This window comes from Phyllostomus discolor, chromosome 8 (genome assembly GCF_004126475.2).
Source record: "Phyllostomus discolor isolate MPI-MPIP mPhyDis1 chromosome 8, mPhyDis1.pri.v3, whole genome shotgun sequence".
Lineage (NCBI taxonomy): Eukaryota > Metazoa > Chordata > Mammalia > Chiroptera > Phyllostomidae > Phyllostomus > Phyllostomus discolor.
The window spans coordinates 46,475,649-46,488,035 of NC_040910.2; the positions used below are offsets into that span (position 1 = coordinate 46,475,649).

General features: G+C 39.3%; 1 protein-coding gene across 1 annotated transcript in view; it reads left to right on the forward strand.

Moving 5' to 3' along the window:
* LOC114503710 (olfactory receptor 7A17-like) overlaps positions 1–12,387 on the forward strand; it is a 158,512-nt gene that overhangs the window by 42,620 nt on the left and 103,505 nt on the right. The gene's annotated exons all lie outside the window — the stretch shown is intronic.

The window sequence follows — 12,387 nt, forward strand, 5'->3', positions numbered from 1 at the left end:
AAATATTGCTGCATGGAATATCTGAGATTTTCCTACCTATATGCTCTCTTCTAGGACTTTTATAGCATCACAACTTATATTTAAGTCTTTTATCCATCTTGAGTTTATTTTTGTGTATGATGTAAGTTGGTGATCGAGTTTCATTTTTTTGCATGTAGCTGTCCAGATGTTCCAACACCATTTGTTAAAGAGGCTATTTTTTACTCCATTTTATGCTTTTGTCCTCTTTGTAAAATATTAATTATCCATAGAGACATGGGTTTATTTCTGGGCTCTCTATTCTGTTCCATTGATCTATGTATCTGTTCTTATGCCAGTATCAGAATGTTTTGATTACCATAGCCTTGTAATATAGCTTGAGGTCAGGTATGGTGATCCCTCCTACTTTGTTCCTCTTTCTCAAAATTGCTGTGGCTATTTGAGGTTGTTTATTGTTCCATAAAAAGTTTTGAAATATTTGTTCCATATCTGTGAAATATGTCATTGGTATTTTAATAGGGATTGCACTGAATCTATAAATTGCTTTGGGTACTATGGACATTTTGATTATCTTAATTCCTCCAATATATGAACATTTTATATGCTTCCATTTATTTATATCTTCCTTAATTTCTTTCTTCAGTGTTATGTATTTTTTTGAGTACAGGTCTTTTAGCTCCTTGATCAGTTTTATTCCTAGGTACTTTTTTTTCATTTTTCTATAGCAAATGGGATATTTTTTCCTGATTTCTGTTTCTGATATTTCATTGTTGGTGTACAAAAATGCATTCTATTTCTGAATATTGACTTTGTATCTTTCTGTTTTGCCAAATTCACTTATTAGGTCGAGCAGTTTTTTGGTGGAGTCTATAGGATTTTCTATGTACACTATCATGTCATCTGTAAGCAATGACAGTTTTACTTCCTCCTTTCCAATTTGGATGCCTTTTATTTCCTTTTCTTGTCTGATTGCTGTGGCTAGGACTTCCAGTACTATGTTGAATAGAAATGGTGAAAGTGGACATCCTGTCCTTTTCCTGATCTTAGTGGGAAAACTTTTAGTTTATGTCTGTTTAGTATGATGTTGACTGTAGGTTTCTTGTATACAGCCTTCATTATGTTGAGGAATGCTCCATCTACTCCCACTTTGCTGAGCATTTTTGTCATAAATGTGTGCTGTGCCTTATCAAATGCTTTTTCCACATTTATGGATATGATCATGTGATTTTTGTCTTATTTTTCTTTATGTGATGTATTATATTTATTGATTTGCAAATATTGTACCATCTTTGCATCCCTGGGATAAATACCACTTGATCATGGTGTATGATCTTTTTAATGTATTGTTGGATGTGGTTTGCCAGTACTTTGTTGAGGATTTTAGTGTTTATGTTCATTAGCAATATTGGCCTGAAGTTTTCTTTCTTTGTTGTGTCTTTGTCTGGTTTGGAGATAAGTATGGTGCTGGCCTTATAGAATGAGTATGGGAATCTTTCCTCTTTTTGGATTTTTTTTTAATAGTCTGAGAAGCATAGTGGTTAGCTCTTCCTTAAAAGTTTTGTAAAATTCTCCTGTGAGCCTGTCTGGTCAAGGGCTTTTGTGTGCTGGGAGTTTTTAAATTATTGCTTCAATTTTGTCACCTGTTATTGGTCTGTTAGGCCTTTCTGATTCTTCTTCATTCAGTTTTGGAAGGTTATTTTTTTTTCAGTAATTTGTCCTTTTCACCTAGGTTTTCAAATTTCTTGGCATATAGTTCTTTGTATTAATTTCTTACATTCCTTTGTAGTTCTGTGGTATCAGTTGTGATCTCTCCTCTTTCATTTGTGATTGTGTTTATTTGGGTCCTTTCTCCTTTTTTCTTGATGAGTCCACCTAAAGGCTTTTGTTTATCTTTTCAGAGAATAGGCTCCTGGATTTATTGATCCTTAGAATTGTTTTTTCAGTCTCTATGTTATTTAATTCTACTCTGATTTTGGTTATTTCCTTTCTTCTATTTGGTCTGGGCTTTGGTTGTTGTTGTTCCTCCTGTTCCTGTAGATGTTGGGTTAGGTTTTTTATTTGAAATGTTTCTATCTTTTTTTGGTGGGCCTGTATTGCTAAGAACTTCCCTCTCAAAACTGCCTTTGCTGTGTCCCATAGGTTTTGGACTCTTGTGTATTCATTTTCATTTGTTCCCAGAAACTTTTTTTATTTCTTCCTTAATCTCATTAGTAACCCATTCATTCTTTAATAGCATGCTATTCAGACTCCATGAGTTTTAATTTATTTTAATTTTTTCCTTGAAGTTGGTTTCTAATTTCAAGCACTGGTTGTCTGAGAAAATACTTGATATGATTTCAGTTTTCGTCAATTTTTGAAGCTTGTTTTGTGTTTTATGAAGTGGTCTGTCTTTGAAAATGTTCCATGTGCATTCAAAAGGAATGTGTGTTTTGCTTCTTTGGGATAAGAGGTTCTATATATACCGGTTAGGTCCATTTGATCTAATGTGTCATTCAGTTCCACAATATCTTTGTTGATATTTTATTTGGAAGATCTATCCATTGTTCACAGTCAGGTGTTAAAAATCCCCTACTATAATTGTGTTGCTGTCTATATCTTTCTGGAAGTCCTCCAAGAATTTCCTTATATATTTGGATGCTTCTATGGTGGGTGCATATATGTTTATAATATTTATGTCTCCATGATGGATTCTTCCCTTCAATATTATGAAATATCCCTCTGTGTCTCTTTTTATGGCCTTTGTTTTGAAGTCTATTTTGTCAGATATAAGTATTGCTACCCTGGCAGTTTTTTCCTGTCCATTTTCTTGACATATTTTTTTTTCCAACCCTTCACTTTCAGTCTGGGTAGGTCTTTTGTTCTGTGGTGGGTCTCTTGTAGGCAGCATATGTGTGGGTTATGTTTTCTTATCCGTTGACCTACCCTATGTCTTTTGATTGGTGCATTTAATCCATTTACATTTAAGATTATTATTGATAGGTACTTTTCCATTGCCATTTTATCCCTCTGTACCTTTGCTTCTCTCTCTCTCTCACTCTTTTTCTTTCTTTTCTGAAAGCAGTCCATTTAGCATATCCTGTAATGCTGGTTTGGTGGAGGTGTATTCTTTTAGCCTTCTTTTGTCTGGGAGCCTCCTTACTTGGCCTTCCATTTTAATCAAGAGCCTTGCTGAATAGAGTAGTCTTGGTTGCAGGCCTTTGGTTTTCATTAGTTGGAATATTCTTGCCAGCCTCTTTTGGCTTGTAATGTTTCTGTTGAGAAGTCAGCTGTTAGCCTTATTGGGGCTCCCTTGTATGTCACTTCCTATTTCTCCCTTGCTGCCCTTAAGGTTCTGTCTTTTTTTTAAAATTGTGCCATTGTATTTATAATGTCTTGGAGTGGGCCTCCTTGGGTTCCTCTTTATTGGGACCCTCTCTGCTTCCTGGACTTGTTTGTTCTGTCAAGTTAGGGAAGTTTTCCAAACAATTTTTCTATCCCTTGCTCCTCTTCTTCTCCTTTGATATCCCTATTATACAGATACTACTTGTTTTCATGTTGTCCTGCAGTCCCCTTAAGCATCTTTGCTCTTTTTTAGTCTTTTTTCCTTTTCTTGCTCTCTTTGGGAGTTTTTTCCTCCCTTGTCCTCCAGCGCATTGATTTGATCTTCTGCTTCATCTAGTCTGCTTTTGATCCCTTCTACTGTGTTCTTCAATTCAGAAATTGTATTCTTCATTTCTTCTTGACCCTTGTTGATTGTTTCTGTGTCCTTTTCTCTGCTGATATAGTTTCCAGTAAGTTCCTTGTAGTTTCCCTGTAGTGTTTGGTAATTTGCACTGAGCTCATTGAGCTTCCTTATAGCCATTGTTTTGAACTCAATATCTGATAGTTGATTTGCCTCTATTTCATTTAGCATTCTTTTTGAGGATTCTTCCTTTCCTTTAGATTAGGGTTTTTTCTTTGTCTTCCCATTTTTTTGTGAAACTCTTCTTGTTTGCTCCTGTTTCTTAAATTGATCTATTTTCACTGGTGTGAACATCTATGGTAGGAGGCCTGTGAGATTCAGTGGTGTAGTCTCCTTGGTCACCTGCACTTGATGCTCTTGGGATGCCCTTTATGCTGGTTCTCTGGATGTAATTGGGTTGATTGTTGTTGTATCTTTCTTTGGTTGGTCCTTCCCTTTAGCTGGTTGCCTGGGGGTCACTCAACCCACCATGTCTTGTGTGATTTTGTGCAGGTATTGCCAAAATAAAACCACAAGGCCTAGGAAAGAAACTTATAGCCACAAAAATGACTACCCCCCACAATCCCACTATCAACAGTAAATGAACCAGTATTAATAATGGTGTAAAGAATTTAAGACTATATAAGAAAGGAGAGCAGATATGAGATGACCTACTGAAAGATAAATGATTTTGAGAGGATAGAGGGAGGAGCACTAATAAGGAGTTGGGAGTTGGAGCAAGGGAAACAAAGAAGGTAAATTTACATCATGAGTAAAACAGGGAATGAAGAATGTGAAATGGAGTAGAGAAGGGAAACAATATTAGGTTTAAACAGAAATTAAAATAATATAAAATAAAATAAAGTGAGAGATAGGAATAAAGAGGAAAAATAAATATTTTTAAAAATATATTTTATTATGCTATTATAGTTGTCCCACTTTCCCCCTTCACTCCCCTGAACCCTGTACACCCTCTCCCACCCATACCCCCCCTTTAGTCATGTCCATGTGTCATACTTAGAAGTTATTTACCTTCTACATTTCCCATACTATTCTTACCCCCCCCATCTATTTTCAACCTAAAATCTATGCTACTTATTCTCTATACCTTTTTCCCCTTTCTCCCCCTCCCACTCCCCTGTTGCTAACCTTCCATGTGATCTCCATTTCTGTGGTTCTGTTCCTCTTCTAGCTGTTTGCTTAATTTCTTTTGGTTTTGCTTTAGGTGTGGTTGTTAATAATTGTGAGTTTTGTCCTTTTACTATACATGTTTTTCTTTTAATCTTCTTGTCTTAGATAAGTTCCTTTAACATTTCATAAAATAAGGGCTTGGTGATGATGAACTCCTTTAACTTGACCTTATCTGAGAAGCACTTTATCTGCCTTTCCATTCTAAATGAAAGCTTTGCTGGATAGAGTAATCTGGGATACAGGTCCTTGTCTTTCATGACTTGGAATATTTCTTTCTAGCCCCTTCTTGCCTGTAAGGTCTCTTTTGAGAAATCAGCTGACAGTCTGATGGGAACTCCTTTGTAGGTTACTGTCCCCTTATCTCTTGCTGCTTCTAGGATTCTCTCCTTCATTTTTACCTTGGCTAATGTAATTATGATGTGCCTTGGTGTGTTTCTTCTTGGGCCCAACTTCTTTGGGGCTCTCTGAGCTTCCTGGATTTCCTGGAAGTCTATTTCCTTTGCCAGAATGGGGAAGTTCTTTGTTATTTGTTCAAATATGTGCTCAATCTGTTGCTTTTCCTCTTCCCCTTTTGGTACCCTTATAATTCGGATGTTGGAATGTTTAAAGATGTCCTGGAGGTTCCTAAGCTTCTCCTCATTTTTTTTTGAATTCTTATTTCTTCATTCTTTCCTGTTTGGTTGTTTTTTCTTCCTTCTGGTTGACTCTATTGTTTTGAGTCCTAATTTCCTTCCCATCACTGTTGGTTCTCCGTGCATCTTCCTTCATTTCTTTTATGGTGACCTGCATTTTCCCATGTCATTTGTGCCCAAAATCAACCAATTCTGTGAGCTTCCTGATCACCAGTGTTTTGAACTGTGCGTCTGATAGATTGGCTATCTCTTGGTTGCTCAAAAGGATGAGCCCTGGGGCATTGATCTGTTTTTCTGTTTGATACATGTCTCTCTCTCCCTCCCTCCATCTCTCTCTCTCTCTCTCTCTCTCTCTCTCTCTCTCTCTTTATTTTTGGCCTGGTCGCTCCTGTTATGGTGAGGGGCGGAGCCTTAGGTGTTCACCAGAGCTGGGCACCCCAGTCACTAGATTGTGACATTGTATGTGGGGGCAGGAGCAGGAGGGAACAATGGCAGTAGCTCCGTTTTCCTGGGGCCCCAGTCCCTTCCCTGGGATCCTGGGTTGCATGCTCTGCCCTGGTCCACAATCACCCCCTCACTGGGTCCACCAGCTGCCACTTGCATACTCAGGGTCCACTCGCTGTGATCTTGCATGTGCCAGATGCTTTATGTGCTCCCGGTTGCCTTATGCGCCCAGTTCTACCTGTTCTCTGCACGCCTTGACCAGTGCCAGCTGCTCCTCTCCACCCCTCCTACTGGTCTGGATGAACTGGTCTACTTCAACTTCTTGGCTGTCCAACTTCCATTCAGATAAATTCTGTGTCAGTTCTGGGTGTTATTCTGCCTCTAAATTGTTGTTGTTCTAATCTTGGTTGTGTGTGGAGGTACAGTACATCCACCTATGCCTCCATCTTGCCAGAAGTTCCAGAAGGAAAAATAAATAATTAATAAAAATTTAGGAGCCAAATTGGAGAGAAAGATCCACCACAGTACTATCAACAACAAATGACCTAAAATTAATATAGGTGGTATGGTAATAATAGAGAAAAGAGAAACAAAGTAAAATCTAAGAGATATTTGGAGGAATGGGAAGTAATTTGGAAATAATAGAGGGAGAGGGAATACTAACAGCGAGGAACAAAAATGAGGCTAAGAGAGGAAAAAATTAAAATTTGGGATGTAAGGAAAGAGAAAAAGAAAAAAATAAGAAGAAAGAAAAAAAGGTCAGGATGAAGAAGAAATGGAAAAAAAGACCAAAAAAATAAAAAGTAAAAAACCCCAAACAGGCTAAGACAGAAAAATTAAAATTTAAGAGAAAAAAAGAGTAGTAGAATGGACCAATAAAATTTGATATTTGAAACACAGAATTAGTGAAGCTCTAGAGATAAAATTTAATAAATAATGCAATGACAACTACCCTACCCACAACCAACTAGCAAAGATTGTTAAAGGTGGAGAGAGAATGTGAGTATTTTAAGAGCAGGTAAAAAGGATGTGAGATGACTCTTAACAAGAAAATTGGTTTTGTGTGTCTGGACAGGGGAGAAATAGTAAGAGTGTGGAATGGAAACAACTTGTAGTAAGAGAGAAAAAAATTGAAATGTAAATAATGAGAGGAAAGGGGAAGGGAAAATGGTCTAAGAAGAGGGAGAGGCAAAATATGTGAGTTGAAATACGCTATAGTATAAAATCTAGTGACAATATGTACAAACCTGCTGGACAAGAAATGAATGTTAAAAAGCTATGCAGGTAAGAAAATATCACAAATCATGGAGGAGACCACAGTGGCTTTCAACTCAGTAGCCTCTTGTAATTATGTTGTTTTGTTTTGTTTTTTCAGTGTCTGCCTCTAGTGAAGTCAGATGTTGACCCCATCTGACCTTAAGCAGCCTGTTTGATACTTCCAGGGATCTGCTGTCCCTGGCTATCTCCTTCAGTTGTTATTCTAATTTTTGTTCTTGGTCTCACTTATTCCCCTTAGCTTTATACCCACTAAGTCCATCCATGTTGTCACAATGGCAAGATCACATTCTTTTGGGGACTAACTAATATTCTATAGCATATATTTATCACATCTTTTTATCCATTTGTCATATCATTGGAACATTTCATCCTTTTCCATTCAAAGTAATTGTTAATAGGTATGTAGTGATTGCCATTTAATTAATTATTTTCAGGTTGTCTTGTATTTCTCTATTGAGGGCACATAACAGAAACACCAAATGAATGCATCAAAAAGTGGAAAACCAGATTGGTATTTCTCTCCCTATCTCATCACCCCCTCCTCTCATTCTCTCTCTCCCCATCTTCCTCTTCACATCTAAATTAATAAATAATTTTTAAAGAAATATTTTGGTTGGGACTTTGGCCTTTGGCCTTTGGCCCTGAACAACATGAGCTTCAGAACCTGTTCCAGATTCTCCACAAACCACCAGACCCTGGACTTCCTCAGTTGCACAGCCGCCAGCCTAGCCAGCCAGCAACTCAACCAGGGTCTGTTCAGGCTCTGGGGACTCAGGATCCCAGATCTCCATCTCCCACACCACCAGTGTGTAAGTCAGCTGTGGATGTGTGGGTCCTGGCTGCAGGGATGACCAGGGGTCTGGCAGGCATAGAGGGCATCCAGAGCCAGAAGGAGACTATGCAATGTCTGTATGACCACCTGGCCTTCTACCTGGAGACAGTGAGAAGCTTGGAGGCTGATAACTGGAGATGGGAAAGCAAATTCCAGAAACACCAGAAGAAGGGACCCCAGAAGGGACCTCCAGAAGAAGGGACCCCAGAACAGAGACTGGGGGGCATCATTTCAAGACCATCAAGGACATGAGGGCTCAGGTCTTTGAAACTTCTGTGGGGAATGTCCACATCGCTCTCCAAATTGGTAATGCCCATCTTGCTGCTGAAGACTTCAGAGTCAAGTACAAGGTGGAGCTGGCCATGCACCATTCTGTGGAGAGGGATGTCAGTGGGCTTGGAAAGTTTAATGTGCCTCTTTTACTTATTTACTAGAATTTCTATTTATTTGAATTCAAGTTCTCTAAAAATAGAAATACTCCAGTTTATCATGTGTTCTGCTCTAATATATAGACTTTTTCTCTTTTGTCCATTATCTCACTTTCACAAAGCTTTTCCCAAGTTTCAGTAAAAAATATTTGGAAATTCCCATTTATTTTCTGGGGCCATATGGACTTCCTAAGAATACTTTCTTCTCAAATGGCACAAAGGATCTCAAGAATTTTCTTTCATGTTACTGAAAGAATATTCATGAATTGTATTACCCACATGAAATAAACTCCACTTGTTAACTAAGTCTGTTCATGTGATGTTTTCACAGGAAAATGTGAAATAAAGTTTCCACTTTGGTCTGTCCTTCTAGTCTACTTCACTCCCTTAACTATTCTTCCTGATAATGTGGGCTTTCACATTCTGCAGATTTTTTTCTGGTCAAATGGATTTTTAAATGATTTTCTTTTTTTATTGTTGTTCAAGTACAGTTGTCTCCATTTGCCCTCCCATCACTTTCTCTCACCCCACCTACCCCCACCTCGCACCTCCAATTGTTCCCCCCTTTGGTTTTGACATGGGTCCCTTATATATGTTCCTTGATGACCCTCCTTTATCTTTCCCCATTATTTTCCTCCCACCTCCCCTCTGGTTAATGTCAGTTTTTTCTTTTATTTTTTAAAAATTATTTTATTGTTGTTCAAGTACAATTGTCTGCCTTTACCCCCCACCACACCCTCCACACCCCAGCCATCCCCACTTCCTTCCCCTGCTTCCACCCACCTTGGTTTTGTCCATGTGTCCTTTATAGTTGTTCCTGGGAACACTTACCCTCTCCATCCTCGCCCCCCACCCCAATTATCCCCTCCCATTAATTGTCTGGTTACTGTCAGGTTGTTCCTAATTTCAACGTCTCTGGTTATATTTTGCTTGCTTGTTTGTTTTGTTGATTAAGTTCCACATATAGGTGAGATCATATGTTATTTGTCTTTCACTGCCTGCTTATTTTTAACTGGATGCCTGCTTTTATTCTCTCATTCAGTTCAGTGTCCACAATGCCTACCATTGTCCCTGGCAAACATTGATTATCAAATACGTATCTCCAGGCAGGGTCCACATGGAAAGACAACTTTGTCAAACAGATTGATCTGTGACTTCTGGACAAGATGGAGGCATAGGTAGACACACTGGGCCTCCTCATACAACCAAGATAGGGACAAAAACAACTTAGAAACAGAATAACAACCAGAGCTGACAGGAGATTGAACTGTATGGAAGTCAGACAACCAAAGAGTCAAAATAGACACATTCATCCAGACTCTTAGGAGGGGCGGAGTCGGGCAGCTGGGCAGAGAGGGGTTGCACAGCACAAAGAGCATTGGGACTGGGATCATAAAACCACAGTGGGTGGACCCTGGGCATGCAAATGGCAGCTGGCAAACCCTGGCCAAGGGGTGACAACTGGCAGACCCAGTGAGGTGGCGATTGTGAAGCAAGGCACTGTGCGCAACCCAGGATCCCAGCTCTGGGAAATAGAGCCTTGGGACACTGATTGAAAACACCTGTGGGGGCTGAGACACAGGGAGAGACTCCCAGCCTCATAGGAGAGGTCGTCAGAAAGACCCATGGAGTGCACAAGCCCACCCACACAGGAATCAGCACCAGAAAGGTCCAGTTTACTTGGGGGAAGCAGCGTAAGGGACTGAAGTCCCACAGAGAGTGGAGCAAATGCCACTGCTCACTCTCGGAACCCACCCCTACATATAGCGTCACAACCCAGCGACTGGGTTGCCCCACCCTGCTGAACACCTAAGGCTCCACCCCTCATACATAACAGGTGCAACCTGAACCCCCCACACCAAAAAATGATGGCTTAAACAGAAGAAGAAATGAAATCCCTAGAACCAATCCTTTTAAGCAATTGAGAGATAGCCAACCTATCAGATGCACAGTTCAAAACATTGGTGATCAGGATGCTCACAGAATTGGTTGATTTTGGTCACAAATTAGTTGAAAAAATGAAGGCTACTGTCAGGGTGGGTGGGGTAGGACAAAAGGAAACCTAATTACAAACAATTATAGTGTTCTGGACTGCAAATATGGCTGACAAGAAATATGGCCGCTGTTTGGACTACAGGAAAGATTACAGCTGACCTATAACCCGGAAGAGATGGCTAACATCAGACCAGGTACCACCAAAGATATGTTGCTTCTTTGTTCACAAGGAACAAATCCCCAGATCCCACAGAGAGCCAACCCAAAATACCTCCTCCCCCCAACCTTTCCCTTCTCCCTTGTGAGCTTTTCTTACCCCTTCCTCTGTGTGGGTGGAAAAAACCTTGCCTGAAAAGCACAAACCCCCAAAATGAAGCTCTTCTGCCTGATTTCATGGCTAATTGGCTTTTCATTCCTCGGGTGAGTTTAAGGAAACCTTACAGCTACAATAAGTGAAATGAAAAAAAATGTGCAGGGAACCAATAGTGATGGAAAGAAAGCTGGGTCTCACATCGATGGAGTGGACCAGAAGGAAGAGAAAAAAAGCATACAGTCAGAAAAGAATGAAGAAAGAAGAATTCAAAAAAATGAGGAGAGGCTTAGGAACCTCCAGGAGATCTTTAAATGTCCCAACATCTGAATTGTAGGGGTACCAGAAGGAGAAGAGGAAGTATAACAAGTGAAAAACTTATTTGAACAAATAGTAAAGGAGAGCTTCCCCAATCTGACAAAGGAAATAGACTTCCAGGAAATCCAGGAAGCTCAGAGACTCCCAAAGAAGTTGGACCCAAGAAGGAACACACCAAGGCACATCATGATTGCATTAGCCAAGGTAAAAATGAAGGAGAGAATCCTAGAAGCAGCAAGAGATAAGGAGACAGTTACCTACAAAGGAGTTCCCATCAGACTGTCAGCTGATTTCTCAAAAGAGACCTTGCAGGCAAGAGGGGGCTAGAAAAAAGTATTCCAAGTCATGAAAGGCAAGGACCTACATCCAAGATTACTCTATCCAGCAAAGCTTTCATTTAGAATGGAAGGGCAGATAAAGTGCTTCTCAGATAAGGTCAAGTTAAAGGAGTTCATCATCACCAAGCCCTTATTTTATGAAATGTTAAAAGGACTTATCTAAGAAAAAGAAGATAAAAAAGCATGTATAGTAAAATGACAGCAAACTCACAATTATTAACAACCACACCTAAAACAAAAACAAAAGCAAACAACTAGAAGAGGAACAGAACCACAGAAATGGAGATGACATGGAGGGGTAGCAACAGGGGAGTGGGAGGATGAGAGAGGGGGAAAAGGTACAGAGAATAAGTAGCAAAGATGGTAGGTAGAAAATAGATAGGGGGGGGGGCCAGAATAGTATGGGAAATCTAGAAGCTAAAGAACTTATGATACATGGACATAAACTAAAGGTGGGGAATGTGGGTGGAAGAGAGTGTGCAAGTTGGAAGGGAATGAAGGGGGGATAACTGTAATAGCATAATCAATAAAATATATTAAAAACTGATCTAATATGAGCTTCAGTCAAAATTAAACTTAAAAGTGGAAAAGCATTACTTATCTGATTACTCTGCAAAATATTTTTTCATGCTGTAGTCTACTCCAGTTGTATATAAAATGGGTTCTGTGTGCAACAACCTGTTTTCATTGAGGTAAAGGATGGTTAGTTTATTTCAAATTTTATTACTCAATTATATGAGTTTGTTCTTCAAAATTATCATGCTGTGTACAAATATGATTCCTCTGTAGCTCTAAGCAAAATATATCCACTACTCTAAAATTTGGCCTAATTATGAAATAGACAGCAAATGAACTATGTCAATATCATTGATTCATATCTCCTCATGTGCTGGAATCTCTTCCATCTCAATGACCAGAGAGTGATGCACAAGAGAGCTTGAA